General features: G+C 39.2%; 1 protein-coding gene and 1 pseudogene across 3 annotated transcripts in view; both read left to right on the top strand.

Moving 5' to 3' along the window:
• Positions 1-26466, top strand: part of Pard3b (par-3 family cell polarity regulator beta) — a 993253-nt gene that overhangs the window by 882072 nt on the left and 84715 nt on the right. The window lies entirely within an intron of this gene.
• On the top strand, positions 21962-22081 carry LOC125350957 (annotated as a pseudogene).

The following is a 26466-nucleotide window of genomic DNA, read 5'->3' as shown; positions in this document are numbered from 1 at the left end:
TCAATACAGCGGCACTCCTTTCCAGGTTCGTCACAGCGCAAACAAAGCAAACACACCCCCGCCACCAGCACCCACAGCGGAAGGATAATAAGAAGCCACCAGACAGGAACGGCAGTCCACATACCTGAGGGAAGTTACCTCTTCGTGCGTTGAGTTCTGGATCCTCTTTGTCCCCTCGCGTGGTTCCCGGGTTTCGGCACCAGTTGCGGCGGGCGGCTACCTCGTCCAGCAAGAAAGACGACCACCACACGAGGATCCTTCTCAATCGCACTTTATTGAAGAGCTGCTCGGTTGAAGGGGGGTTGGAGCGAGGGGCGCCGCGGGCCAAAAAACGCCTGCTTAAATACGCTTGGGGGAGCAAGGGTCGCTCCCTGATTGGTCTGTGGCTGGTTGTTACTAGCAACCGCTTCGGGATTGGCTGGGACTAGAGCTCGCTTGCGCGTGCGCGGGGTTTGGGCGCGAAAGTCCACTAAGCATTGCCGTCTAGGAAATTGTTTATTGTTAGGGCTGCCAGGAAGCAGGCGCCATCCTGTAATGGCGCCGCTGCCGGCTTCCCGCACAACTGTGCTCTGGAAATCAGCTTTAAAAATAGGTTAAAACACTGTCCAAAAAGAGATGTCCTCTTTACCGGAATTATTTAACTGTAATCCCTCAGTACATCACCTTTATAATAGCAACAAATTAATATAGCATAATGCTTTTCACTAAAATTTGTAACAGAAGAACTTACAAGTTAAAAGTTCCAGGGAATTACTTTTTTTAGGGACATGTCCAACCAAAGGCAGGAAGACCCATACTAGTTGTTTTTTTTTGTTGTTGTTGTTGTTTAGTACAAGAAGGTTTGGTAGCTGGAAACAGATAATTGAAAAGCAAGGGCTTCAGAAGTATAATATATAACACCACATAGCCAAACCACGGATCTTTTCTCTACCTAGATTAGAATTTCACAAAGTCTTGGTTTTCTTCATTGCCAAAATATATGAACAAGCATACATCTTAAGATATATATAATTCAACAACTATTGTCCAAAACATGAAAGCATGGTCACAAAAATCCTCAATGCCAAAATGTTCAAAATAATCACTGGAAAGAATATTAGGATCAATAACTGCTTTTAAAAGTGATTTTTTTTTTTTTACAAATGGTCCCGATGTTCTTTCTTTGGCTTTCCCTGGACTGTCTAACTCTTCCCAGACCTTCTTGAATTCTCTGCCTATATTACACCTGCTCAGTGGTCTGAGCCTAGCATGTCACCCTCAACTCCTTTCCCCCACTTTACATTTTTCTTCACTTTTCTCTCTGTCTCCTATTCAGTTTTAATAAGTCTGTTCACCCAGTCATAATGTAACAAGTGCTGGTAACCAGAATACAGTACTCTCTCTACTTTGGATGAAGTCACAGTCTATCCAGGAACACAGACGTCTAAACCAAAACGCCATAGAATAATGCCACAAGTGAAAAATGCTGTCATAGAGAGAGGTTCCAGCTCTGATATAAACTCAGAGAAATTGATCCTTCTGGAGGCATTTGGAGAGTGTGGGAAAGCTAGAGAGACAATTTGGGACTTAACTCAGCCAATGTATTTTGATTTTTACTCTCATGCTGGTGGTGTGGTTTGCTCTTGCTATTGTTGTTGTTGTCTGATTTTTACAAATAAGCCTCCTGATTTATTCACTTTATTTGTTTCAAAATAAATGAAACACACATACAGTGTAAGGTTTGTAAATAAAGAACTGAGACCTTAGCAATCTTTTCAGCTCTTTTGTAGCTGTTTTCCCATCCAAGCTCTGAAAAGCTGTAAAGAATAGGTTGAGAGAATTTCAATGGCTCCAAGTGAAATGGCCTGGTGAATTTTTATAGGCCCAATTAAGTAAGCAAGATGTGCTAGCTATGAAGTGTTAATATTTGCCAAAAGAAAACATGATACCTGTTATCTGATAGTATTTTTATTTTCTGTAAAACTGTTAAGACTGTCACAGTCCTCTGGCAACAGGCTGCTTTCTTTATTAGCAGATAATGATGATCTGCTTATTTGACAACAGCATGAATATCCTGTAAGTAATTTTCAGAAATGGAATGACTCGGAGGTCTTCCAAAAATAGTAGTGCCTTTATTATTATCTTTGTCAAGAGCTATGTAGCCTATGTACTTGTCTTCACCCTACCCCCCCTTAAATTTTTTTTTACTAAATTAAAACTATGTTTATCTATAAAAGAGATCTGTGAACATCTGGATGGGAAAAGAAGTTCATTTATGTGTGTGTGAAAATGGATGTTACAACATCTTAAACTAGCATAGCACACTCATTCCACTGCCATCAGAACTGTGGTGCTACATCTTTCTGGCAACAGGAATTGGCTTGAGTCAATCATGGCTACAACAAAGAGAACTGGGTGAATAAATGAAAACATTGTGGAGGATTTGTTCGTTTTGTTACGAAGGGGCTCTGGGAGCCAACTTGAAGGAGCGTGCTTGGCGGCTGATCTGCACGATGAAAGATAAATCCCATGTACTTGGTGGGAAGAAGAACAAGATGGTGAGATCATGCAGGCCATCTTGAGAGATTTAAGATGGGTGTACAACAGACAAGCAAGTACAAAAGCCATCCAAAGGTTTTTAAACAGAGATAAGAGTGTGAGTTCCTGTTGTCACCGGTCCAGTTCCATAATTGAGATGTATGTATACTGTCCTTATCTCTGCCTCAAAAATGGAATAACAAAACTAAAGACACTGATAAACAATTCTGATTCCTCAACTGGGCTCTTATATTGCAAAGAACAGAAACCCAACTTAAACTAGTATTAGTGGAAAAATAAATTCTGTTGACTCATATAAAAGAAACCTAGGGTCATGTCTGACTTCAGGCAAAGTTAGGATCTAGCTTCCCCAGGCGGGCCATCTCCCTGCTTGGCTACTTTTCTCTGCAGGTTCAATTCTCAGGGAGACTGTCCTCTCAACTCCCTCATGGGCATGTGATTGCAAGACAGCCATTAGCAGCACCTAGAACTGATGAGATGGCTTGATTGACTCAGCTTGGGCCACAGGTGCAACTTCTGAACCAATCTTCCTGACTTGGCCAGAAATGTCTAGCTTGAGAACTAAAGCTAGAACTAGGTTACAAAGCCACCCTGGGAACAGGAAAGTAGATCCAAGCCCACTCAAACTCCACACACAAGTATAGGTAAACAGGCAGACCCACGATAAATCAAGGCTCTGTTAACCAGAGGTAAAATGGATGGTGGACATAATTTGGAATGGGGCTGGGTCACAGGGAGCTCCAGAGTTTAAAGAGTCAGGCACTGACCCATCAGATCTAGTAACCTATTCCCCAAGTCCCTGCCCCTGCCTCTAGGAATTCAGGCATGCCCATCAGCTAAGGGTGGGGATGGAGTTTCACCTCTAAGATTTTTCAGAAAGTCCACATCATCTACCAAGATGGCAGGGTGGCCAGTTAGACCCAGTAACCATATTTCACTTTCTAGTCATAGATGTTCCTATTTATAATTAGAAAGAGGCCTACTAGCAATCTCAAATTTGCTGCCTCTCTTTGCAAGAGAAAATGAGAAAGAAAGCTTAACTTTGACTGCTGATCCAGTATCTTTGAGTTATCCCAGGAACCCAGATGATTTCAGTGAGTTGTTTATGAGAAATTACCAGACCTCTGCATTTTAATTTACCAGAAAGTTTAAGGTAGCTAAATAACCTCAATCTGTGTCCGGTAAGAGAAGAATTCAGGCAACACACAAACATAGTAGAAGTGATGGGAAGGTTTATTAGAAAAGAAATACAACAAAGAAAAAGGCCATGGAGAATAGGCCGTTCCATCCATCTCCACCATCTTGGCCATTTCCTCCTTAGAAAGCTTGGCCTTGGGTTTAATAGTGAGAAGTGTATGGCCTTCTAATTTTTGTCTCCTTCCTTTTTGTGTAAGGTTGTGATTTTCTGTCCTGTTCTTCTATATTTCCTCATTCATTTGATCCTCTTACTTCCTCATTCTTTGGAGCCCCTTTTCCTATTTCCTTGTCAGACAGATTTTGGTTTATCGTCTTAGTCTGCCATTTCAAGCTATATAGGCCATAGTTCTCTGACTGGTTGCTTTTCCACTACCTCATATCAATTGCGTTGGTAAATGGCATTTTTAGTTCATCTTATATGTAGGAATTCACCCCCTGAGACGCATTAGAATTTCTTGAAGGAACTATATGTTGTCTCTTTCTGCAGGTAGGTTTGTTTTGCTATATCTTCATAGGCTACTGTTTTGTGACAAGCATTGTACTCTTCATAAAATAGCTTGAAAACATGATACAGGATAAAGAATTAAAGCCATTATCTATACAGAGAAGGTTATAGTTGGGCTCCAATGTCAACTTTCTGTTGTATAACAAAATATCTGAGATAACTAAGTTTTCAGGAGAAAAAATGTATTTTGGCTCACAATTCTGGGTGCTCTAATCCAGGGTCAGTTGGCCACTTTGTTTTGGACCTATGGTGAGAGAAAACATCCTGGCAGAAAGTGAGTGACAAACTTCTTACATTTTGGCCAGGAAGCAACTGAGAAGATGAAGGGGCTGGAATCCTACAATCTATTTCAAAACAATGGCCCCCAATGCCCTAAAGATGTCCTACTGTCTCTCACCTCTTCAGAATTCCATCACCTCCCCAAAGCATCACCTTGGGGTTTAAGCTTTTACTATGAGTCTTTTTAGGACATTCTAGATCCAAATGTATGTGGTTCCTTCCACACAGCAACCTTTCTTTTCTCCATGGATTAGCTCTCTGGGGCTCCATGGACAGTGCCTCCCACTGATTGATTCCAACAATAGATCCAAATTTCCCTTGACTTCCTAAGCTGACCTCAGGTCCATTTGACCTAAGGAATGGAATTTGTCCTTCTAAGTTTTGGAAAGTGCCATTGGAGGATGGATAAGAGCTTCCCTTGGGTTCCACACAAATTAGGGGTCCTTGCCAGATGCCTTTGGCTCACACCTGCAATCCGGTAATTGTGAGGCTGAGATCTGAGGATTATAGTTCAAAGCTAGCACAGGCAGGAAAGCCCATGAGATTCTTAACCCCAATTAGCCACCAAAAAGCTGGAAGTAAAGCTGTATTTCAAGTGGTAGAGTGCTCGCCCTGAGCAAAGAGAGCTCAGGGACAATACCCAAGCTCTGAGTTCAAGCCCCAGGACAGGCATAAAATAAATAATAATAATAACCACAGATCCTTTATATCCATGTATGAAAACAATTTTAGGTCATCTCACAAGTGGGGAGTTTAGCCAAGAGTTATTTCAATATAACAGGTTAAAATATGGCTTTCCATGAAGGAAATAGGAATTAAAGACTCAGAAATAGCAGCTATTAACTGCTGTCTGTATTCTTTCTGAATTAGGGGGAAATGAACAAGTGAAGTCCTGCTAGAGGACACCCCTCCTCCAACCACTAGACAACAGTTCTGTGTGGCCTCTGGGTATTGTTTATTATCCTAAAATATGGATATATGACTGGATCCACCTAAAACACAAGGACAATAGGTGGGTTTTAGGGCTTCCTCAACTATTCTTCTCATTTTTCTATCTCTATCCACTTATGAAAATTTTTGAATTTTTTTACAAATTCACTGGAGAAGGTAGATTTAGATTGTCTTAACAAGGAGCTATAGTAGTTGAAAAATTCTGGTTTAACTCCTTTTTCTTAAAAAATTATCATTTTAAACAGTTGTACAAAGGAGTTGGCACTTAACAAAACAGTTTATGAGTACAATAAATATAGATCTATGTGCCCCCATTCAAAAGTTTCACTCACACCTCCCAACCCCGCTCCTCCCTTACTTTTCTTAATTTTGTGGTATGTATGATGAATTCTTGACTGTATTACCCCCACTGTAAGCCTGATAGCCTCCTCTCCCATAGCTTAGCATGCTCTTTTCCTAAGCAACACTAGGCCCATCTAGTAAGGGCAGTAAATAATTAACCTCCACCCCCTGTTCCTTGAGATGGCATTCCTTTGGGGCAATTATGGCCATATAAGGCAAAAAGATCCCCTTAGAGTGACCTCCAGGCCTGGGCAGTTGCAGGACCCCACTCATATACCATTTGACTATAGCCATCAATCATAGCCCGACATGGTGAAGCCCCTGGTCTGCACGTCCACACGGAGGTCCCCGCCTCCAAGACCTCCTAGGTTAGATTTGTCATCCCAGACAATAGACTGCACTTCTCACTTCACCTGGTGAGAAGGGGTCTTGCCAGTTCCTTTGCTGTCAATAAACTTTTCCTTTGTTCTTCTGTACCTGGATGTCTGCGTGGTTTCTGGCAATGTCTAATATTTTCTAAGAGCCACCCTTACCTCTTCATTCAGTATCCATTTCCTGTTGTTTCTTACATTGGGCTTTGATTTTGTCTTTCTAAGGAATTACACTATTTGAATTCTCCCAGAATCTACCATATTTCAGTTAATACATTTGTAAAGATTTGCATATCAAGTCTGGCCCTTGAGAAATTTGTTTAAAATAATACAATTTACCTTTCTCTTCGTCTATCTCTCCTGTCTCAGAAATACTGAAAAACTGAAGAATGAAGAAGGCAAAGTGAATGAAAGATTTGTTTGTTTGTTTTGGGGTAGTGACGGTGGCCTTAGCCTTTTTACGTTTCAATACGGCCTTTCAGAGGAATATGTTGCTATATTGGCTATATGGGAGACAAACTGGAATATATAGCATGTGAGACACTCTCTAACTTTTAAACACAGCATCAATCATTTTGAAAGGAGGCAACAGGATTATAGGCAATCTTCAACATAGAAATAAACTATGTTCCTGAAACCCATTTAGAAGTTGCCAATTTAGAACTAGGAATGGATTTTCCCACAGGAAAATAAAAATGGTTGTTAGGGTCCCAAACTAGCCAACAAAAGCCCAGCAAAATCCTATAGCCTTGTGCTAATCGCAATACCATTATTACTCAGAGAAGGAGCCATCCGAACCAGGAGAGAAGGATGTTTCCTTCTTCCTTCTTTCTTGGGCCTATCTTTCAGGTAATCTCTTAGATCCTTCCCATCTGCCAGCCTTAAAATGTGCCTCCCCAGGCTCTCTGGCCCTTCACTGTCCTAATTTCCTTCACTGTCCTGATAATTCATTACAGCTCATCCACCCCAACCCTTTCAACCAGCATGAGAAGAATTCAGGCAAGACCAAAATGTAGTAAAAGTGATAGGAAAGTTTATTAAGAAAGAAATACGACAGAGCAAGGGGATTTTATGTGGCATGCTGCTACAGGAAGACTGCATGGCTCTTCAATCATTTTCAGAGTAAAAAGATGAGCATTTGGATGACCTAGAGGAAGAATTTGGGGCAAAGGACAAAGGTATGCAACGTTTGTGTCCTGATTACAGATATGGCCTGGCTGGTCATTATCTTCATTCTGGTCTTTGGTTATGGAGAAGTTGTTATCCCTTTCATCACTAGAAGAGAATAGTCATGGCTCCTATGAGGTGAGTTCATGGGCTCCCACGTGCAACCTGATCATTAAAGGTAATTGTCCTCATTTGGAGGTATCTGTTCTGCAAGGCTCTGCTGTTCCTTAGGGGTAGTTGTAGTTCTTGGTAATTAACATGGTACCCGTCAGCCTTGTTTCTCCTGGAACTTGAAGTAACTACAGAGACTGTTTTGGAAAGTGTATCTTAGAACAAAGACAGCTACAAAATATAGACACAGATGCTAGGCTCTTCTTCAGCCTCTAATTTGTGGCAACAAAAACAGTTTAAGTGCCTGTTACAAACACACATTCAATGTGTTCTCTAAGGTGAGAACAGAATTAGCCTTTGAGGTCTGACTCCTTATTGAGATTGCCTAAGGGAAATCCCCATCTCTAAGTCCAATCTCAATAACAGTTAGATGACAATATTGTCTCTAAGACCTTGTGATCTCATCTTCTATTTTAAGTTCCCTGTGCATTCCTCTATGGCTCATGGACAGCTGGCTACGTATCAGTGGCATCCCACATAAGCCCATCTTTCCCTAAATGGTTCTAGTATTCAAAGCTACCCCCACACCATATCCTTCAACAAAGCTATTATTCTTTGCAGTTTCTTTGTAGGGACAATCTGATCTATAAAGACTGAAGGTGAAGTCTAGGAGGAGAGATCAGGAGAAGGGCTAGTGGAACCCATTGCTGGACCTGGACTGTTAGGTCTCTTATCCCTGATATTTGGTCACTATTTCACCAGCCATTGGTTTTTCTGCATCTCTTCACTCCTCTCACTCCACTTGCTTCTCTCATCTCACCTCTCACTTCTCTCCTGTCTTTGTACCATTCCTAGGGCTTGCACTCAGGACCTGGGTGCTGTTCCTAAGTGCTCAAGGCTAGCACTTTACCATTTGAGCCATGGCTGTACTTATGGCTTTTTGGTAGTTTATTGGGGAGAAGAGAAGAATCTACTCAGGTTGCCTTTGAAGTGGGATCCTCAGATCTCAGCCTTCTGAATAGCTAGGATTCCAGGTTTGAACTACCAGCACCTGGCTGCACTTCTCTTTTATATGTGCTGATCCCAAGCTTCCCCACATCTCCCTGTCTAAGTGGCATCTGATGAGCATTGGCCCCATTTTGAGAATATAATTGGTTTCTCCAACAAATTTGTCCAGACCTTTTCCCAAGAGTGCTTCGGGTTCTGAGGCTGCTCTGTGTGGCTCGTAATACCTGCTACTACAGCTAACACAGGCTGTAACTCACCAGCCTATCTGACCATCTGCCCGGAAGACAGATACTCTCCCCCTTGTCTTTCTATCAGAGAGATATTTAAGATAGCACAGCAACTATTCATTTAAAAATTAGCAGATCTTGGGCTGGGGATATGGCCTAGTGGTAGAGTGTTTGCCTCTCGTACATGAAGCCCTGGGTTCAATTCCTCAGCACCACATATATAGAAAAAGCCAGAAGTGTCTCTGTGGCTCAAGTGGTAGAGTGCTAGCCTTGAGCAAAAAAAAAAAAAAAAAAACAGGGACAGTGCTCAGGCCCTGAGTCCAAGCTCCAGGACTTACAAAAAGAAAAAAAAGAGAAAAAAAAAAGCAGATCTGCAAAGTATTTTAGCATATTTTGTGAGATCAGGGACTCTGAAGCAAGATGGCCTTAGTTCACATCCTAGCTTCACCGCTTATTAACTTGGTAATTACTTACCTCTGTCTCCTTTAATAGTCAGATAATGATACTGTCTCATCTAAGTATGGTGGCATGTAAGGCACTTGGGAAGATGTCTGACTGGTCGGAAGTGTTCAATAAACACTTTCAAATGGTTCACATGCTGAAGTGTTTACAAGTAATTCATTCCATTGGCTCGATAGCCATCCTGTCTTAATCATTTTTGGACCTCCTTAACCTCTGGTTATTCCAGAATCTTGGGTCATCATACCACACACACGGCATTGTGGGAGGCTTTCCTGTCAGGCTTATGGTGGTTGTTACAGTCACTTCAGGTGATGACTGTCAGCTTGGTTGTCAGACACTTTGGGAAAATTCCATTGGTCTGAAAGGTCAATATCTACTTCTCTCTTCTCTCACACACATACTTTTCCTTCTAAAGTCCACTCCTTTCATCCTTGACCCTAGGGGCATACCTAATCTCTTTAATTAGCTTATGCTAAAAAATCAAAGACCAGAAGAAAGTTGACTTCAAGCAGGTCCTGCTTTCAGCTCTGCAAAAAACCCCAAAGCAAAGGAAGAGCAGTGTCCAGTTGAGGCCTTAAAATAAGAGGGTGTGTAGAATACAAAGAGAAGATACACAGATTATTTACTCAATTACCCTACTACCAAATTATTAAGAACAGCATTGCTCATTCAATACTGACTCTACCTTTTAGTCATTCAAGGCAGATATCTTTCATCTTACTTCACAGATGAGAAAAACCAAGGTTCGAAGCCCTAGCTCCATGATCTCACAATCATTAGCACAGCTACTTTTCATATCTTTGCAAACTCTCAGTGAAGTGAGAAGTCCCAGGGCAGCTTTTTAGATCCTTTTATATGTAAGATGTTTGAAAAAGAAAAAGAGAATCTTATATATTCCTGTATTCTCTAGTAGTCACATTTAAAATGAACTATAAAAGGCTGTTTTCTTCCTCTGGTGAACTACTCTTTAATTATCACTCTTAACTTGTTTTTGAACCCAATAGTGTTGAACTTAAATCCTAAGTATGGTGTTAGTTGATCAGTTCTCTTTAAAAGTCTAAATGAAATCATTCTTTTTATGTTGTAATCAAGTAAGTTAGTCATCTCTGGCTCACACCCAAACATACACAGCAAAAAAGCAGAAAAAAAAAAGAAGAAAGTTCAGAACCACAAAATTTTTCCATAATATGTCCAGAAAAAAATACCAAACCAACCCTATGATATACTTACATTAGAGTGGGGGAAAAAAGAACCCTTTTCTGCTTCTAATGAGCAATTAATTCCAATTCAGGATGTCGAGTTTAGAATAAGTTAAGTTCCCTTAAACCACAACCGTTTATGTTGGATCATGGTTGAAACCCAGAATTCCAACTTCTACAATAATAACATTCTTTTCTTCTACTGCAATGGGAGAAATGACCATTTTATGTAATATAGGAGAAACCATAGCAGAAACTCCTATGAATTCCAGATTGCCTAAACTGTTCACAAAGCTGTTTAAAATCAGTTGAATATGTTTTATTTTAGCACAGTTTGGAAGTCCTAAAATAAACTTTAAGTACCCAATCTTAACATGAAGATGTTTGGAGCATCCATCTGAGTGATATGTGTAGCACTTAAACCTGACAACAATACAAACTCAGAGTAAGCTGTTCTGTGTTCAGATCTGAGTCCATGACTGTAAATCCATCAGCTCACAGGGCAGCCATCTTTTTCTTTGAGTGGAAGGGAATTTTTGACTCAGTACTTCTGAAATTTAATATCATTTGGTTCTTATTAAGGAGTAATGAACTGGTGTTGTGGTGTGGGAAAGAGAATTCACAGAAATGTCTCTTGTCAAATAGGCATGAAAGACATTTGAGTCAAAGAAAACTGGGAAAGGATAAAAATCACCACTGCACTATTGAAATTGTTAATTCTCCACAGGAATGATCACTTTGGAATACAACTAAAATGGCATGTACCTGATTCTGGGACTTTACAGCCTTCCTGATAATCATGTGGGGACATTTTTACATTTTTTCAAGTAATTTTTCTAAGGAGAAAGGATAGGATGTTGTGATTATAAGCTGTTGAGAAATGGTTTCTTCTCTTTCATGATAAGACCTAGGTAAAAGTCATGGAATACTCTGGTTCGTAGGAAGCTTTCTTCGAGTGTTTCAATGTGTCAAGGCTCAGTCTATTCTCAGCAGACATAGCAGCAAAGCCAAAGCTGCTCATGAAGAAAATATGCTCTTCACAGTTGTAAATTCCTTTGTAGATAGTAGCCATTTGTGAATTCATGAGGAAATCTACATTGAGCCCAATATTTGCATCATCAGCAATCTCCTAAAAACCTGTCTCTGTGTGTGTGTGTGTGTGTGTGTGTGTGTGTGTGTGTGTGTGTGACTGAATGTTATCTGTAATATGGAATAATGTTACTGCTTGGCAAGTTTCCTCTCCAGAGAAACAGTAGGAAATGTTGTATTAGAGAAAGTCCATAGCCTCTTTTCTTCTGATGAACCTTCTGTCTCCCTGCACAGTAATGGATAGGGTAACTACCCCCAGCCCCCCAAAGAATGTGCAGAGACACCTCTGGTCTTCAGTCTTGTTTTCCCATAAGCACTAATTCCCTGAGCCACAGATTGTTTCTGAGCAATTTCATTGTAATTTCTTATATCTAGCAGATGCTTTCCCCTGCTTCACCTATTTAGTAAGGACCAGGCTTCCTGTCTTCTGCACAATTCCCTTCGCATTAATTTCCTAGGTTTAAATGGTGGGGCTGCCTTCAGCAGCCATGTGCTGTGTGTGGTTAGACAGGAATCAGAGACACACATTCCACATGAGGAAATGGAGGCCTCACAATTAACCTAAATGATGATGGGAGGAAGAAATCTTTAAAGCAGTACTTACAAGGGTGATTGGGGGAAAATAAGCTATGGATGTTAGGAGTTTGTGGTTTACCTTGATGGCAGAACCATTTGGGCATTTCCCAAGTTTAGAAGGTAGAGAATGTTCTCTTTTCTCTGTCTAAATGCAGAAGTGTAAGAAAAAAAAAATCAGATTCCTAATAGCTTCACAGTTATGGGAGGGGAGTGATGGCATGATGACAGCAATTAGAAAAAAAGTTGACATTTTGTTTAAAGCATTCAATATTTCCCTCTAATTGATTCATAAATCTAATTTATCAAAATTTTAGCATGTTCCCATGGAGAAACTATTAAGACTTTTCTCCAAAATAAAATTATGAATGAACCTAATTTCACTTACAATGTGTTCTTTTGGCCCCAGGATTTTTTAACAAAGTTCCAAAGCATATGCTTGCTTACTTATATGTTGTTTAATAGTTACCTAAGCCTTTATTCAGTGGGTGCTTTGTGCCAGAATTTACTTGAGTCTGAGAATTCAGAAATGAATAAGGAGTTCATATCTGGTGGGAAAGGCAGACAGGAAACATAATTTCAACGATAATGAGATATTTAAGAGTAGTTGATAGGGGAAGAAAAATTGATGAGTGAATGCATAGAAAAGAGACTAACCAAGAATTAATAAGATAGATTTGCTTTTATCTCTGTGAAGTTTTCCCTTGTGTGCATGGCCTTTCCTTGTGTTGAGATTAGGGCAGTCTGCCTTCAAGTAAGCTACTACATTTAAACAATTGCCCTTTGCAATTTGAGAATAGATACAAGGTTGCTTTTAGCATATGAACCATAATGATGCTGATTTTCAGTCAAGCCCCTCATTTTAAGGATTTGAACATTTGTGCATTGCATCTGTACTAATTAATGACCAAAATTGGCCATTGTTAGTAGTAAATATGACGATATGAGTATTTGATGGAGAGAGAAACTTATGTTTAGCACCAAATACATATATGTACACACACATGCATACATGTACGCATGCACACACAGACACATACACACATGTGTGTATTACAATGAAGCCTTTCACTCTTCCTGTAGGTTAGGATTTTAAAAGAGAGAAACTGTAGTCATCTAGACTGTAAATTACTTAACTGTTGACCATTTTATTTAAAAGAACTCCATGGCCCTTGTTACAAATAAGCAACCCAGAAGATTTTTTTACATAAAAATTTGAATAAATCCAGTCTGAAGCACATAGATTGCTTTTGTGATATATATCTGTACATCGAAATAACAGATAAAGATTAACAGCCCATACTTTAATTAATTTGAGTTTAACAGTTGCTGGTTTTATGTAGGTCTGAAATAAACCTTTTGAAAGAAAGTGGTTATATATAGCCAGCAGCATTTAGGAAGCCAACTAGCTGTGCCTGGCATACTTCAGCCTTTTTAACTTCCGGAACCTTACTTTTATTTCTCCTACTTTACCTTTAAAATTTTGTCATAAAACTATTTAAGTGCTCATTCTTAAATTTTTAAGTAATTGAAATGTGTTAAGATGAACATGTAAATTATCATCTAGCCAACCAACATATCACATATTAAATTGGAATGCTTCTCGAAAGGGATGTTGCTTAAACTATTTGCTCACTTTATGTTATGAAGATTTTCCATGCCATTAAATATTCCTCAAAAATGTGAATTTGGTATTTAATTTTCCTAGAAAGGATATTCAGTAATCAATGAATCTACTTTCTAGACAGAATGGTGCTTAGTACACTTTATTTTCTAGGAAATATTCAACAATTGAGTTATCACTTTACCATAATTGGATATTTAGATTATTAATCATTTCTTTTGGGGGGTATTATATTTTTATTATTTTAAGTGGTATATAAAGAAGTTGCCATTCACCAAAGCAGTTTATGAATACAGTGTATCTTGATCAATGTCACTCTTTTCAATATTCTCACCCACTTCTCCCAAACCATCCCTTCTCTTATTTATCTTAATTTTAGGTTATGCATTTGATATGTATTGGGGGCTTTTTTTTTTTTTTTTGCTTTTTTACAAAGCAGTTTATGTAGACAGTGCATCTTGAACTGTGTTGTCACTTCAACATTCACCCCACACAAACCTTTGGTCCACCCTTTCCTTTATATTTCTCAATTCTGTGGTATATTCAATGAATTCTTACCTGCATCTCCCCCACTCCCACCCCATTTCCCCCTTCATTCTTCTACCACTCTCTGCTTTGCCCCATGCTCTGCTCTTGCAAGTACTCATTTCCTGGTACTTATTTTGTTGGGTGTTGACTTCGTCTTTTTAAAGAATTGTACACTATTTACACGCTCCATAGAGTCCATTGCACTTCAGTTAATTCACTTGTGACCCCTTGCTTATTGCCCAGTTGTGTTTACTTATAGTTGATAGGCACATTTTAGTTGCCACAAATGAGGGAAACCATGAAATCTGTGTTTCTCTGGGTCTGGCTTAAATTGCTTAATATAAGTTTTTCCAAGTCTTTCCATTTACTTACAAATGGTACAATAGCATTCTTTCTGATGGATGAGTAGAATTCCGTTATGTATATATGCCACATTCATCTGTTAAGGGGTATCTAAGCTGATTCCATATTTTGGCTTTGGTAAATAATGCTACAATGCACATAGTTGTGCTAGTGGCTTTAGTGTGGCCTTGTTGTGCTGTATTGGATAAATGCCCAGGAATAAAATTTTGGGGTCATAGGGAAGCACTATGTTTATTTTTTTAAGGAACCTCCATACTGCTTTCCAAAGTGGCTGAACAAGCTTACATTCCCACCAACAGTGAAATACAGTTCCCTTTTGGCCACATCCCTACCAGCATTTGTTATTGTTAGTTTCCTTAATAATGGACGTTCTAACTGGAGTGAGACAGAAGTTCAGCATTGTTTTTATTTGCAGTTCCTTTATGGCTAGAGGTATTGAGCATTTCTTCATGTATTTATTGGCCATTCTTACTTACTTTGAGACATCTCTGTAAGTCATTAGCCCATTTCTTAATTGGGTTGTTGTTTCTTTGAGCGTTATTTGGAAGGAGGTTAGCTTTTTGAACTCTAAATATATTTTGGATATTAGACCCTTGTCTGATACATCGCTAGTGAAAATCTTCTCCCTTCCTGTGGGCTTTTAGCTTATTAGTTATATCCTTTTGCCATGCAGAAACTTTTAAGTCTGATGCAGTCACATTTATACAGTCCATCTTTGATTTGTTATGATTTTGGATCTTAGAATGTTTCAACCCAAACCCCAGTGTTTTTCCTTCTCCTTTCTGTAATATTTTCATGGTTTCTGGTCTTATATTGAGATCTTTGATCCATTTTGAATTGATTCTGGTGAAAGGGGATGTCTAAGGATCTAGTTTCAGTTTTCTGCATGGGGATAGTATTTCTTGTTATTATAATGTACTAGCACAAATTACAGTACAAATTATAATAACAAATTTGTATTTTTATTTTATTATTTTTAAGACATTATTATTATTTGAGCAAACTTTTAAAAAATACCTTTTTGTTATTTTAAGTAGTTGTGCAAGGGAGTTGCCATTCATCAAAGCAGTTTATGAATGCAGTACATCTAAGTTTGCTACCAAATTTTATATTTCCCTAGTGGAGTATTTGTTAATATGCTTAGTAAATATTGGTAGGCTGCTTTATACAAATTTAGCATTGGCCCTATGTAACTGTTTCTTCATTTCTTTTTACCACTTTGCTAACACCTTTGTTTTATTCTTTAATTACAACTAAAATTGTAATTAAAATGTAATATGGAGGTCAGATCTGGCCAGCGAAAGAGGGCAGAAGCTGACTCCATCTCCACTATCTCCCCAGCCCCCCTGCTCAGAGGCCCAGGAAGATTTCCTCCCACTGTAAACAACAGTGACTCCCCCCAATCCGCTGGCCAGTTCTTGATGGGCGTGCCTGGATTCCTACAGGAAGGGAAGCCCCATCCCCAGGTAATGGGAGTTCCTGAACCCCAAGAAACAGGGGTGGGCACATGACCTATAGGTTACTGAACCTGTCTGTCAAGTGCTTGGAACTGGGAACTTCCTGTGACCCTGCCCCCTAACCTGACCCTATTTAGGGGCAGGCTAGCTCAGGCATCATTATGCCATGCCACATGTTCGAGTCTTGTGTCTGTCGTCCCCATGGCGTCCCAATCCAGCTCTCCATTGGAGCTTAATTGGTTTGTTGGAAACTTCTGGAAGCAAGTCTCTGTACCACTGTCCTTTTCTATGTTATATGTTTTTCTGAAACCTGGGGCGGGTCCATCTGGAACTTCCCCAATAAATTCATCTTTTTACTTGAGACTGTCTCTGAGTGGTGGACTCTTGGAGGGATGAGGGATTTCTCCCCCCCCCCCACACACACCATTACATAAAGAAGCTCATTTCACAAGCTCACTGACCATTAATATTTATGAATTCCCTATGCTTTATATTGTAATATTTCCCCCATTTTTCCTAAATTGTGAATATTCTTTATATGGAAGAAATAGAAAGCCTTTACTAGCAAGTATCACCCAGAGTTGGTTCCAACTTTGTTAATGGACTCCCACCTTTATGATATTTCAGAGAGAAAGCAGCTTTTATTTTGTTTTCTATACTTAAACCAAATAGATATGTCTATTAGGGTTTCAAATAACATATAAACATTTTTCGAGATGGTCATATGACTTTTCTTCTTTTTCTATTAATATGCGAGTTTGCAGTTTTAAATAGAATACCACTCTAGGTACTAAAAACACTAAATCTACACTCCTGTGCTGTCTCTTATTCTGGCAACACAATCCTGAGAGCATTTCATTTGCAATTTTGTATTTTATTTGTAAGGGAAAAAAATGCTGTCTAGGGTTTGGGAGTTTGTTTTTTTCTAACATTAACAGCTTTACACAGAGGAGTTATATTACCTTTATAAAATGATCTAGGTAGCTTTTTATCTCTCTTTATACTTTGTAACAATTTCTATAATGCAGCAATTACTTCTTTGTAAAGACTTTAACTCATCCATGAAAACATCTTGCCTGGTGTTTTATGTCAGTAATTCTTTAGCACATTTTTTAAACTTCCCCCAATACACAGAAATCTTTGGAAAGGGGGATTTTTCTCCTTTCCTGAATTTTGAACATGTGCTGTACTTTTCTATACAAATATCTATTAAGTATACTTTACACTTTTACCATATATTTAATAATTCTATTTTCTAATGCACTTATTTTTGCTTCCTTTTTTTCTTTAAAACAGCTGAAGTGGGCTGGGAATATGGCCTAGTGGCAAGAGTGCTTGCCTTGTATACATGAAGCCCTGGGTTCGATTCCTCAGCAACACATATACAGAAATCGGCCAGAAGTGGCGCTGTGGCTCAAGTGGCAGAGTGCTAGCCTTAAGGAAAAAGAAGGCAGGGACTGAGTCCAAGGCCCAGGACTGGCAAAAAAAATAAAATTAAAAAAAAAAAAAAACAGCTGAAGCAAGACTACTTTTTAGTTACTTATTTATTTCTCTTAGTTTTTGTAGTATTTAATAACAATATAAATCAAGGAGACCTTAGTTTTGATATACCTTGAGAAATGATTATGTTGGTGTGGTTACTTTTTTCTAAATATCATAAAATATATTTTTTTCTATTGTGACCAAGAGTGATTCACATGGTTATTATTTTAATTTTCAAGGAATTAGGTTTTACACTTAAATTTTTATTTTCAATATATAATTTTAGTGCTTAATAGTTAAGGATAGTAGTTTCTACATTGCTTAATGGCATTTACTAAAATTTGGCGTAGTCAATGGTAACTTTTATCATTTAAGAAATTTTAGGTAAGTTAAATTAAAAATTTTAAAATTGACAGTTTTTATTGAATGCTTGTAATATCCTGAACACTATTAGGGAGCTAGGAACTTAGCAAGAGCAAGACAAACCAAAATCTCTGCCTTGTGTTTGTATGCTAGTGGACAATAAACACGTATGTACACAAGATGTCTTTAAATATAATTCAAAACAGATAGTTACATGTGCAATAAGTTTAATAAATAACTTTATGGGGGGAAAGGTCATTACCATATTAAATTTAAATTTTTCTACTAAAACCTTCCCCTAGTGGAGCCTGGGGCCTGGAATCTCACTACTTGAGAGGTAATGATCACAGGATCATGGTTTGTGGCTAGCTCAGAAGACCCTCATCTCAACCAAGAGCTGGTTGTATTGATGTGCGTCTGTCACATAGTACATTACACACATAAGAAGCATATATAGTATTGTGGTCCAGATTAGCCCCACCATAAATGTTAAGTCTTAGCCAAGAAATAACAAAAACTGAATGGGCTGGAGGAATGGCTCAAATGGGAAAACACTAGCAAGTACACGGTCCTGGGTTTAAATCTCAGTACTGTATTATTCTCATTTCACAAACATTTTAAGTATGAGGAAATAAATATCCTACAGAAACACATGGTTAAATAATATTACTATATAGTTTCAGTTATGATAGATAGATAGATGATAGATGGATAGGTAGATGATACATAGCTAGATAGAGAGATAGGATCAGTCTTTATATATCTGTCAAAGACAGAAGACTCTTAATCACAGTCTCATGAGCTATGTGGTTTTTCAGGCCTTTTAGCACTCCTTATTTCTGTTTGTCAGAGAGTCTCTTATAAAAGGTTGAATGGTGGTATTTGCTTCATTCAAAAGCATTTTCTTCCATGAAAATAAATAACTCATTCCAATCTGTTATGATGGCTGGCATTCTTATTGTTTTTGACATTTTCATTGTGGCTTTCTGTTTGAGTTTTTTTTTTTTTTTGGCTTTTTCTGTGTTCTCTTTCTTATCCAGTATACTATATTTTCTTTGATCACTTTTTAAGTACTTGCAGGTATACTGACTTTATATTTTATAACAAACTTTTAGTATGCTTTCTTTACTGACATCAGAAAATGAAATTATCTCAATGGAAGTCTTTCTATATCACATGAATAAAGTAAGATGACAGTGCATTGTCACAACTTCCCCTTACACTTTTTAACCTGTGGCATTTGAGACCCAGTCATGTTCTAAAGAAGGTTTTGTATGTCTCATTTTACTGTTTTATGTATGTCCTGTCATGTGAGAATTACATTAAACCCAGTGCCAGTGCTTCTTTATGTGAAATTTCCATTGTTGAGTTCTTTCTTTTGATTAATCTCTCAGTTAACCCGCTTGTCTTTTTGAATAGTTTCACTTCAAGAAGGATATATTGATACTATATTTCTAAATGCTTGAAATCTGATAATGTCATTTACACATAATTCTCAACACTTACAACAATGCCTGGTGTGTAGAACATAAGTATTCTTTCTCCTGGAAAATTCCAACGTTTTCTAGGTTTTGATAAAAGGAAAGAAACCTCTAAGGCTGGCCTGACTTTTCTTACTTCGTATGTTTTTTAACTTTCCACTTCTATTTTAGAGGTTATTTTATTCTTATGATTCAAATTTTTCATCCAGATTTGTTTGGGTATTGGTGGCTTCATGTTGATTCTGTTTTCTTACTTGAAACAATAAATCTTGTTCCTTGAATGAGATGGCAGGAATTACCAAGAAAACCACCCAAGCATGTTTCTAGAGAAATCTCTTCATTCCAAGACTGGAAGCCTGGCTGAAATGGACTGATACTTGCTGGACAGAGGTTCCATAGATGAAGAAGATGTGAGGAAGTGATACTTGGCAGGAAAGTTTGCTTTTGTTCCGATGATTCTGCTGAATGCATTGGACAATGGTCATCTTTCTATGTGTTCCCGTCTGTCTGGCTCAGCCCTCTTATTCTACAGTAGCTGTGACAGAATCTACTTCTTATCCTCAGGTTATTGTGCATTACTCCAGAAAGAAAACATTCTCTGACTTCTATCCCTTTCCCCTGGAGTAGCTATGTAGAGAATGCTGGGCTTCCCAGGGGTACTCTTAGAATTTCACCTTTCCTAAGAAAGGCCCAGGCTGACCTCCTCACCAATCCCATGACTGCTTGTCTAGCCTCCATGCCTGAAATGAAACAGCTTTGTCCTCTTTTACCTGCTCTCCAGAAAGGCTGGAACTACATCCCTCTAAGTAGGGCCATGACATCACTTCTAGCAGAGAGTCTCCAATGTCCAGGACTGAGGCAAGTTCTACCTATTCAATATGCCTTCGGTTATCTAGGCCAGAATGTAGGCAGCCCGTAACAAATTTCCTGTTTTGCTATAGAGTCCAGAATGAACCCCATCAAAGTGTTCAAACTTGTCCAGAATAAAGGATCTCTAAATGATAAGCCATAGCAAGTTCTAGTACAGCTTCATTGCATCATGAAGGCCGTTTACCTGACTGCCTCTTCCTCACTCACACACAGTAAAACAGTGCAGGGCTAGTGGTAGGACTGCAAATGTTGGGGCTTTTACTCTGTTGTCTTAATTTTTCTCTAAATGGTCCCAAAAAAAGTGAGACATGATATGTAAAACTTCCAAACTGCTTTCCTTACAATTCTGCAAAGAGGACCTCTGCAGTAATAGCAAAGCCAGTCTGCTGGATATGTATCAAGGTAATTCCAGGAGAGCTAGAAAATTAGACCACAGAAATTCACAGGGCTAGGAGGAGTGGATGTGTGTTTTTATTTTTCACATTGGCAATGTGAAAAATAATTAGACTACAATGCTGAGTATTATGCATATGTATTTCCCTGTGAATATACAGAGGATTTGGTTTCTCTGTCAGCTTGCATCATTGTAATTGTTGAAAATGAAAAATAAAGTCCCTGCTATAAACAGAATATTGGTTTCTGACTTTATTAGTTCCTCAACTCAGGGCCTTGGTGCATATGCTAATCTAATGACAGTGCCATGTTTGTAATACAGCAAGCAATTCTCACTGTAAATTTAGAACAGAACCTGTTGGTGACACCCAGCCTTATCAAAGGTTTGTCCCTTTGGGCCCTGAATTAATATTCACCCTAGATTTTGTTGACAAATAAAGCTCAATAAGAATTTCAGCTAAGAATCTGATTGATTCCTTCCTTTCTAAAGGTAGGACTCTTCAGGTTCCACTTATACACAGTCCCAGGGAAGTGCAAGAAACACTGGGGGTTCCTTTATCCAAAGTTCTGTTAGAGTCACCCACTGAGTCTCAGGGTCTAGGCTGCCACTTCCTAATGAAGATCAGACTGACGTTAAGGCAGCCATCTTTATGGGATAGTATGAGTCTGAAATATCCTCCAAAGACTTCTATGTTAGAGCTTGGTTGCCAGCTAATTGTTTATGGGAAGTCATTGAATCCTTGAGGGCAGTGACCTAACTGAGCAGTGGTTACTGCCTTGATGGATTCACATTATGATGGCATTCTTGGAGGAATTAGGCTACTGAGGGCCTACCCTTGAAAGATGTTCCTGTACCCTGGCCAAACTCCTCTTTATTTCTGGCTTCTGTGAAGCCAATAGCTTTCCCCACCATGTCCTTCTTCCATTTGCTCCTGCTGTGCCACAGGCCTAAAAGCAATGGAGCTGGGTAACCCTGGACAGAAATCTCCGAAACCATGATCCAAAATAAATCCTTCCTGTCTTAAGTTCTTTTCTCTCAGGTATTTTTGCCACAAAGATGAAACCTGACAAGCATGCCCCCATACTTCAAGAACACTAGGGTTAGAGTCTAACTGGAATTTCCTGACCATGATTGGTCACCCAACTACTTCCCAGAGATAATTCTGAATATAGATTCTATTTCAGAGTTTGTTCTGATCTCGCCTTTCCTCTCAGATCCAATCCTGTCCTTCTATGTACTCAGTCACACATCATGTCTGTTGTGGGAGTGTGTGTGTGTGTGTGTGTGTGTGTGTGTGTGTGTGTGTGTGCTGCTGTTACTAGTCTATCATTCAACTATTGCCTGATACCTCATGATAGCCTTAAAAATCAAAAGATATTTAGCACTCGTGGGGGGTGATTTGTAACAAAGCCTTACAGACAGGTACAACCAGTAAATCCTCTTTTGCAACCCAGAAGTCACTGCTGAGTATGAGTTTTTGGTACATGAAGAAGGAATATGAGTCCTACAATAGCTGGCAATGGTAGAGTTTGTTAATTCATGCAGGTTGGCTCTGAGAATAAAGTTAATGTAAAAACTTAGCAAAAAATCAAAAGATATGAAGCTTAAGCTTATTACCATATTGCTAAGTGAAGTTTTACAAAAAGTGGTTGCTTTTATGGCTTGTTTTCCTAAAATTGTGGAATGCCTGTGCACCCAGGAATAAGCCAACGAGAAAGCTTGCAGAAGCTTGAGGAGCATAAGTGTGATTCTCCAACTTGCTAGCAAGCTCAACTTCAATGTCAAATTGCTCATCTTCTGTTTATGGCACTTACTGCCTGGCCATATTTCCATTTTTAACTTCGAAACACACATGACAGATGCCACATTCCATATTACTACCTTTTTTAGTCCTAGTCCCACTGAGGAAAATAATGTAAGATGCTAAATTAGTTGGCCTGAAGAAAAATTAAATTCATAAGATTACCACTTTACTTCTGCTTAGATCTGTGTCTTTAATAATTATTTTGGTATAGTTTATAGACTTTGAGGTACTCAACCTTCTAGAGGTAGTATGATATGAAAGGGAACAATATTCAGCAGTAGTAAGTAGTAATTTAAAACTATTCTTAAATGGTTTTGTATTTATGTATCCATACCCCCTTTCCAGGTAAATTTTGTTTGGAAACATAAATGGTCACTGAGATTTCACTTGCTTTCAGATGGTGAAAAAAAAATCAAGTGGCAAGTTTGTAGCTATAAATAAAAGAGCACAAGAGTAGAACCATCATTAAACATAGCAAGTGTAACTATAATGAAAGTTACCTTGAACAAATCAGTTCCCAGGATAGCATTCATTTCTTATTGATAAATATGCTTGATACAATGAAGTACAGCTTCCAGAAAGATAATGGAGCAGATAATTAAACAATCTATTTGGAAACATAAACACACATACACACACACACACACACATACACACGTGCACACAACTGCAAGGAGCTCTGGTTAGCAGGAATCATGTCAGTACAACCTAACATCATGCTGTAAAACAGTTTCTGGCCTTTGACAAGGGGAAAAATACCAGAAAAGTCATTTTGAGTTGCAGTAAGATTTTTTATTTTTGTGGCACGTGACTAACATCCATAAAGGAGACAGGAGCTTAGCTCTTAGCTCTTATATATGTGTGGACTAGGGCTTGAGGGTGCTGGCAAAACAAGTCATTAATGTTTCAGTTTCAGCTGGCTTCAGCATACTAAGTAGTCTTCTCTGTGGTGATAACTGGCCAGGGCGGTTAAAGCCTTGGCTACCTCATGCTTCTTCTGCCATATAAAATCTCTAAGAAGGCAGCCATGAGACCTCACCTTTGGCTTCTGCTTCAGTGCCCAGGGGCAGGTGAAGGGTGTCACCTTCCCACAGTGGGTTACAACCTCCACCTCAGCTGCCTTCCTTCCACCTCTGACCTCCTATCACATCAATCTCCTAGAGAACAAATTCTGGGTAAATTCTGGTGGACTCATAAAGTGTGTCTTGAGGTCCCTCTCAGGGACAGGAGCAGCAAGATCCTTCCATATCACCACAGACAGGTCCTCAGCTCCAAAGCTGAGTTTCCTCTTCTGCCCAGTCCTCATCACACTGCCTTTTTCAAGTGGGTAATGACACATAGTGTAATCAGACCAGTAAGCTGCTTTTGAAAAGTTTCTCAGAGTCTGTGATGTACGCACATTTTTACTTTTCAGAATTTCTTGTCATTGTCATCTCCAATAATCCCACACTATGGCTTTCCACATGAGGTACCCTACAGGAGGTTAGATTCACATTCTGTATATGAATCACAGGACCCTTCCTGGGGCTTCCCAGAAACCCTAGCCATGTCACCACCTTTCCTTTAGTGCTTCCTTCTACCTCTGCCTGTACCAGAAAGTAAAACAATCATATTCTTACTGGGGCCAACAGTTATTCAAGAACATGTGCAAACGTGAGCCCTGTGCTGTGTCCACCCTGATGCTGAGTGCTTTGCAGCCTCTCAACAAATGCTTACTCAGTTGAATCCTTGATGGCCCAAATTGAGGCACAGTCATCTAGCAACCTCAAAGACAAGGTACATAGCTGCTGACACTATTCTGTGCTCCCATCTCCAGCCCGTTCTCTACACCAGAGATGACACAAACTCAACATTCAAATTAACAAGTGAGGAATGACTACTGTTCACTGCTAATAATTTCTTGTGCATACAAGTTAATTTGATTAGTATTTATGACAGTATTTTAGATGTCAACCTGAGTTTCTGGCCATTACACCTATAAAGTAAGCTTTACTGCAGGTCCTGGAGCTTGAACTCAGGGCCTGGGCACTGTCCCTAAACTTTTGTGCTCAAGGCTAGTACTCTACCACTTGAGCCACTGCTCTACTTTGAAGCTTTTTGGTGGTTGAGATAAGAGTCTCACTGACTTTCTTGCCAGTGCTGGCTTCAAATTGCAATCCTCAGATCTCAGCCTCCTGAGTAGCTAGGATTACAAGTGTGAGCCACAGGTACTCAGCATCATTTGAGTATTTTTATAGATTAAGTCGATCTTTGTTCAAGGATTTTGAACTAATAGATATGAAATGGTGGCATGACCTCGACTTGAGTATTGAAAAATTTAACTTCTAACATATTTGAATGCAAATGTTACCTTTGTAAGTGGATGACCTGAAAAGAAAGTGTTTCCATAGTAACCTGAGGGAACACAGAACTATCATAACTTCCTCAGAAAGACAGCCCAGCATAGACTGGGCATCTGCCTTTGATATCTTCTAGGGGGAAAAAAAACAGCTGACAGGATTTTGTGAGTAAATGGTTAGAGGATGCCACTTTATTTGTAGTTAATTTAGAAAATTAACCCTCATAATGAACTGCTGAAATCCACACTTGAAATAATCAGATGATCCATCAGGATATTTTTTAAAATGTAATTTGTCTCGTGTGACAACGGAGAAAAGAGAAAGGGATTTAGGGTGGAATTCTTGGAACAAGTCTTTGTACCATTTTACCAACTCGTTTTCCTGTGCTTGCTGTTGTTCCTTAAGAGTCATCTGGTCTTTCAAGGCCCTTGCATTTCTTTTTCTTTCTTCCCCTTATTTCCCCCCCCTTTTTAACCTTAGAAAATGTTATGTAAAATCTGCCCTTCAGGAATCCAGACGACACTGTGAGGCTATCACTGAAAAGGACCGTATTGATTATACTTCACTTTCTCTGCTGACACGCTGTTTGAGTTGGTGGCTTTTTTGGAGGTACCATTAGCTGGAAATGAGTTTGACATCCACAAGCCACTCTACCGTCATTTCCCCTTTTTTTCTCACAAATGTAACATCTAGTTAAAGAAAAGCTTGTCTGCAAGGTTTTTCTTCTCCTTGATTTTTTTTAAAAGGTCATTAGAGTAGGGAACAGATGCCTATGGTTTGAAGGAGGATTTCTTTGAAGCACCATTTTTGACTCCGTTAACTGACAGGCTCGTGCCCATGGGCTGTGGTGTAGACCTAGAGCAGCAGCCCTGGCTACAATTACCCATCTGGCATCCATCTGGTAGCTTGAGTGAAAGATAATACCAGATCACAGAAAAACTGTACCCACTGCCAGCTTGGTATAAGCAGGCAAAGAAAGGTGCCACCCAACAGCACTGGGAAGAATAAGTGTTGTCCGCAGGGTATGCATGTTTCCAGCACAACATGTGAAAGAGGGGCACGCCACAGCATATGGAAGGGAAATGCTGTGCACGTCCAGACTTACAACTGCAGCTCGTTACATATTCATCCAAGGTCTCTTGGCCACACTTAAGATGCGGGTGCAGGTTGCAGAAACATTATTCTCATATGCTTCCGACCTACCTGTCTGTTGCTCCCCTCAAGGACTTTTGATGAAAAAATGTGCTACCCACATCAGAAGGATGGTGATTTAACTTACAACAATACCGCTTTTCAGGAACACATTCTACTGTTATAAAAGTAAGGATTTGGGGCCAGGTACTGGTAGATCACACCTGTAATCCTTGCTACTCAGGAAGCTGAAAACTGAGTTCACAGGCAGCCCAGGTAGAAAAGTCCAGGGGATTCTTATCTGCAAATAATCAATAAAAGGATGAAAGCAGAGATGTGCCCCCAAGTGGTAGAGCATCATTAGCCTTGAACAAAAAATGCCAAGAATTTGAGGCCCCTAAGTTCAAGCCCCAGTAACAGCATACATAGAAAAAAAGATTCTTGTGGATGCTATAAGATAATGTAGACATTTATTGATTTGTTATTTTCTCCCTTCCTGATTTATCTGTTTCCTTCCAGGATACAGTTTACTCCAGTTAGTTCAATAGCTGAGCTCCCAATCTATTATTGTAGCCAACCGCCAGAGATGCACCAGTTTTTGATGGCACTTG

Source organism: Perognathus longimembris, chromosome 4, assembly GCF_023159225.1.
Source record: "Perognathus longimembris pacificus isolate PPM17 chromosome 4, ASM2315922v1, whole genome shotgun sequence".
NCBI lineage: Eukaryota > Metazoa > Chordata > Mammalia > Rodentia > Heteromyidae > Perognathus > Perognathus longimembris.
The sequence above is the reverse complement of the archived record's forward strand: the minus strand, read 5'-3'. Positions and strand labels throughout refer to the sequence as shown.